The sequence below is a fragment of the Apis dorsata genome, unplaced genomic scaffold (assembly GCF_000469605.1).
Source record: "Apis dorsata unplaced genomic scaffold, Apis dorsata 1.3 scaffold_222, whole genome shotgun sequence".
Classification (NCBI taxonomy): Eukaryota; Metazoa; Arthropoda; class Insecta; order Hymenoptera; family Apidae; genus Apis; species Apis dorsata.
The window spans coordinates 398754-404329 of NW_006263504.1; the positions used below are offsets into that span (position 1 = coordinate 398754).

Below are 5576 nucleotides of genomic sequence, written 5' to 3' on the forward strand. Positions count from 1 at the left end.
ATTCAGAGGGTTGAATTTGGAGTGTAAAAATAAACACAAAAGTTGATATGGAAAAATGTCGGTCGAAATTGGATTATCGAGTTATTCAAGTTTACTTATTCATCGTTGCAAAACGAAAGAGCAAAAATAATACAACTCTGTCACTTGTTATTTATTAATTGTAATTGCATGGTAAAGATGATCTTCCAATTCTTCCAAGACTTCTTCTCATCGTGTTAAATTTCTCTTCTCTCTAAATAAAAATTGACCACTATAAATTCATAAGACGAAGAGACCAATAAACTTTCTTCCAGAAAAGCAAGATAACAAGATAGAAACGTTATCAAAAATTGGCAGAAATGAACCACGTAAACGCGCACGAAACGATCCGAAACGAATATTGGATAAAAATCCGACAAACGATCAATTCTCGCGAGGAAATATTCTCGCGTCGACGCTTGTTCCATCCACGATTTTCATCCATAAATCACCTCCCCTCCGCCACAGAAAAGGCTCCTCTCTCTTTTCCTCTTTTTCTCTCTTTCTCTCTCGAGGAATTTCTCGTGGAAAAAGGCGCGTCGAGAGTGACTCGCGGAAAAGGAATTCTCTCACGAAAGTAACGCGCGAGTGCATACGATTCTCTTCTCCTTTTTCACCCTTCTCCTCCTTTTTTTTTTTTCTTTTTCACTGATCGATCGATAATCTGGAGGATCGTTTCGATGGACAGACGTTCGCCAGAGATCCTTCTGGACGTTTTCAATCGTTTCCAAATCCGTCTTCTCTTTCTGTTCTTCGTCTCGAAGGAAGGAGAGGGCGGCGAAGAAATAGAAGAGGGTAGGAAAAAGCAGTGGTGGGCAACGTGCAAATTGATTCCTTGTGTTCGCACTTAAGTGCCTTCTTATAGGTTGGATTTGGGTCCGAGCCAATGGCTATGACGAATAGCCAGCGAGAACGCGAGCGAAATCACGAGGATCGAGCGAAAAGATCGTCTCTCTAACTTTTGTCGCCGTTTCGTGTGTTAAAGAATTGTTTGGATTTTATATAGATAGAGTTATTCGTTGAAACTGATATATTTTCTCCGCTCCTTCTTTAAATTTCATTTAATTATCAAGATTATTTAACTGAGAATTTTGAATTTCTTTCTTGCGAAAATATATTACAATCTTCTTATTAACACGATTGCGATATCTTGTTTATACTTTTTTGATTTCTATAGAATACGGTGACGATCCTCCTTTCCTTGTATATAAACACGGCTTAATAAATTTTAAGCGACGCACAACGTGTTTCCATCGCTTTGTTTTCGTTTCGACATTTCGTATTAGGCTTCGTTCGAAAACAATGAGCGAGTTAATACGCATATTATTTATATCTCGTAGAGTCGTGAGAATATTCAGTATCGTGATTTCCGTTGGATCGAACGCTTCGTCGTCGTCGACTTTCCAGAAGTTTTGAAATCTGCTTGATTTCCTGTGTGTTAAAAGTCGAGAGTTGCCGACTTAGGAGATTGTCTTAATCAATCATGTTGAGGGGCGGATGCAAGCAGAGGATATCCCGAGTATCGATTTTTACATTAGGATTTGAATTGTTTGAAAGCGTGATACGTGGCAAGGGAGGAATGTTTGGGGGAGGGGGTGGTATTTAGAAGGTCTTGAAGTTTAGGTGAACTTCGCGTGAGCTTGACGTGCTCATACATTATTAATGACGCGGCCAGGACACGTTCATTACATCCACCGTATCGTATCTCGTGTACGACTCTACTCTGCCTTCGAGATACTTAATCTTCATCAGGATTGTGCGGTCGTGTATCGAGAAAGAGTTGCAGCAACTACGTTTGATCGATCGGTTTTACGAAATGTACGTTTTTTTTCAATTTTACATTATTAATCTTCTAAATATTGAAAATACTTCCGTGAAAAAATCGTTGTGCGTTAACAATTTTAACACGATAGATATTTCCTTTAGGATTTCATCGTCCAGGTTGATCGAAAAATTTGCGTATTATATTTGCGTGCGTTATCTAATCGCAATGGAGGTTACCAAATCACATTAATTTAGATCTTCACGCGCAATCTCGTGTAATAAATAAAATATTATCGTAGGTATGTATACAGCATGTATTATACGCGTCTAATATATATGTATAGTTACGTACATGTAATAGGATTTGCTTCTATCTCTGCGGTATCCCCGGGAGATCTTGGAGCCAATCCATCACGAATACGAGGATCCTATTCTGTATATCATTTTCATACGTGTTCTTACGAAGAAAAATTGTGCATCAATCACACCTACGTATAAAAGGATCGTATTAGAAAAAAGAAAAAAAGAAAAGGAGAATTAGAAAACGTTGATCCTCGAGATACCTTTGGAAAGAGATAGTGTATAATCATTTTTCTCGAAGAATCGGCTGATAATTACTCTTATTTTAAAAACCAATAGTGTAACGTATGGTATATAACTCGAATCGCAGCGGAATGAACGGTTGGAAAGAAACGCGTGTGCCTGTCGGTTATTTCACAGTGGGACTCGGGGTTTTATTTCGAGTCTAGACTCGCAGAGTGTGCTATTGTTGGCGTCTATGGGTATTTTTTATTTTCTGAAGCGTTTCTTTCTCGAGAGGCGACTGCTCGCGGTACACCGCGAGAGAAGAGCACATGATGCCGTTCGTACAAAGTAATTTCGTCGAGCTTCACGCGCCTCCATTCTGTCGTTTCACCCCTTCAATTTCTCTTTCTCTCTCTCTCTTTTTTCCCTTTTATCAATTTACCAACAACTGTTCGACGGACCTTGGCATCGTTGTAATTAACCGGTCACTCGTTCGCCGCACAAACGAGTGGAATTTACGTGGTGTTCGACGTCGTGAAAACAGCGCGAAAAAAAGAGAGAGAGAGAGAGAGAGAAGAGAAAAAAAGAAGAGGGGAGAAAAAAAATAATCATCCTTTTTTTCCTCGCATTCATCCCTTTTCTGCCTACGGCCTTGCAGCCTTAAAAAACGTGGAGAAACGAATACGCGCCCGGACACAAAACGCGCGTGTTGTGCCCCGTTCAAAGTGGCGGGGAAACTGGGAACCAGGTCAAGCGAGAAATCATTAGTCACTACTACGATTTTTCACCCTTCAGACTTACTTTCGTTGGTCGCGAATTCTCCTCCCAGCTAGTCGGGTTTCTTGCTCTCGTCCCACCGATTCATTATGCCCATTATAGAGGCGTGCACCGCACCCGGATACAGGAAGGAAAAATTGAAACGTGTGAGTCGATGGCCTTCCTGCCATATACAAGGCTGATGGATAATGCAAAATAGCGTTTTCTCTTTCAAGTAAGTTTTATTGTTAATAAAAAAGAAAATCGAAATTTATCAGTCTTAAGTGAAATAATAATTTTAATTAATTTTGCGAAATAATTTCCTTCAATTTCGTTCGTTCCTCCTATTTGCGCCGATTTCGCGTAGCGATTTCTCGTCAAAAAACTGGAGCCAATTAAACCGTTCCACCAATTAAAAGTAATTCAGAATCGCGTATGGAAATCTCGCGATGGAATTACATGTACACAGGGAAAGGTACGTTTCGTATAGGATCGAGGAAAAGTGGTAGAAAGCAGAAAGAATCTTGGTTGAAAGGCCGCGTTGGTGCTTAATCCGCGCTTGACGAGTTCATCCACGAAGAAAAGGGGTTTGGCCCCGTGACTTCGTCATCGAGAGAAACGGTGTCCAAACCGAAAAGGTGTCTTCGACCTGGAAAATTTTAACAAGGCGACAAGCGTCCCGTTCGAAAACGAAGAAATCGACGACACCGTTGAACGCTGTCTCCTGTGGTGATTTAATCCTCCCTCTATCCTCTCTCTCTCTCTCTCTCTCTTTTCGAGGATCGATCTTCATTCCCCTCTTTATAGATATATATGGTGAATTCGGAAACGAGCCAACGTATATTCGAGAAGTTTTCGACGTCGAACGATTCGCGAATTAAACCGTCTTAAATCTTGGAAACAGTACTCGAAACATCGCGGCCTCGAAGATAATAGAATTGTCCCAATTCGGCGGCCTCGTGCAAGTTATACGAAGGAGCCAATATCAATTTCTCGAGGCATTTCCGATCCCTTGCCGCCTGTACAATGCATGAGACAATCGAACCTACTCTCTCTGAGTGGTGCTTCGATCCTGAGAGGAGCAATACCATCTTACATCTATAACTTTCATCCTTCGCGCGATACTCGCGGCTTCTTCGATCGAGCGTTATATTCTATTATCCGGATGCGCTTGTTACCATTAACATATTAGCTGGGCTGCTGCCTCGCGAGACTCGAGACTCGAGTTAAATCGTCTCTAAAACGTGTATCGTGCAACACGATTTATACGTGTGTTAAACAAACTTCATTAACTTCGCGTTCACGCGCGATTTGAAATCGTAGAAATTGTCACGTTGCGTTCAATAGAAATTATTCCAAAGAATAATATTCCAAAAAAAAATAATATTTTTGCAACTTTGAAACATTGATGATCGAAACGTGATACAATAATCTCGCCAACTTACTTAAAGAGAAATCGATTTCCCCGTTAAAGCTACGAAACAAACCCCTCACAGACCGTCCAATCCGTCTCAATTAGAGCAAGTAAGACGATCTACGCCTACGCGATCTACCTGTAAATATTTACCGGAAGAAGTAACGCGTGGCGTGAATTCGAAACGAATCCGGAAGTATCATCCCTTCTCTTCCAAACAAACCTTTTCTCGCCGTGTCTCTTTTTCTCTCTTTCTCTCTTTCTCTCACCTTCTGCAACGTACGCGCGGCGAATTTACTATGAAACCAAGTCGTCGTCCGTTCGTCGTCGTCGTCGACCGGGGGATCGAGAGTCCTGGCATAATATTTTTCCGCGGCTGGACTTGATTAAATCGGCGCCGGTGCGGAGGGACGAACGAGGAGGGCCGCACGGGTCGCCGGCCCTTCAAACGAGCAAACGGAAGAAGGGGTGCACGTACGACGCTGCCCGTCAGCTGCGAGGCAAATGCAATTTTATGCCTCGCTTTCCCTCGTTTCCTCCCCTCCTCTGCCCGGGAGGGCAAGAGATCCTCGAGACTTCACGCGTGGCTCGCGAGGAGGAGATGCGACAGTTCTTTCGACAGACGACGCGAGTGAAAACCGCGAGGAGAGAGCACCGCGCCGCGGTGTCTCTTTGATTACGGGGGAGAGAGAGCCCTGCGCGCTCGTTGGATAGGAAGATGATTAAAAGGAGGGAAGGATTTGGGAAGGAATGATGGTACGAATTTTTTTGGAGGTTGGAGAAACAAAGGATTTTGTAATATTGGATGATATTCAATCATGGGAAATATTCTTTGCGAATGTTTGTTAATCGCTGGTATCGAAGATTCTATCGTAGGTATTAATTTATAATCAAGAGAAAGGGATCACGTTGGAATTTAAAATCTTTTTTCAGGTTGATTGTTGCAATTTAAAGGATTGAAATAGAATCAGATTTTAGAGATACTTTTAAACGTAAAATCTTGGCAAGCATCTAAAAGATTCTGCGCGCAACGATATTTTTCCTTTTTTTTTTTTTTTAATTGTTCAGTGTAAGTAAAGCGGTTCGCGGGGGGCACTTT

At 41.9% G+C, this 5576-nt stretch overlaps 1 protein-coding gene and 1 long non-coding RNA gene across 12 annotated transcripts in view; both read left to right on the top strand.

The window, feature by feature from the left end:
• LOC116185608 overlaps positions 1 to 2346 on the top strand; it is a 12636-nt gene extending 10290 nt beyond the window's left edge. Inside the window, exons 2-4 of one of the 2 annotated variants that reach the window (XR_004150472.1) lie at positions 808 to 813; positions 1523 to 2081; positions 2144 to 2346. This is a non-coding gene — a long non-coding RNA (uncharacterized LOC116185608). The remainder of the gene's footprint in view (positions 1 to 807; positions 814 to 1522; positions 2082 to 2143) is intronic. The other variant, XR_004150473.1, reaches the window with a different exon arrangement.
• The window catches only part of LOC102681371 (dystrophin, isoforms A/C/F/G/H-like), a 428634-nt gene that overhangs the window by 203244 nt on the left and 219814 nt on the right, over positions 1 to 5576 (top strand). The window lies entirely within an intron of this gene.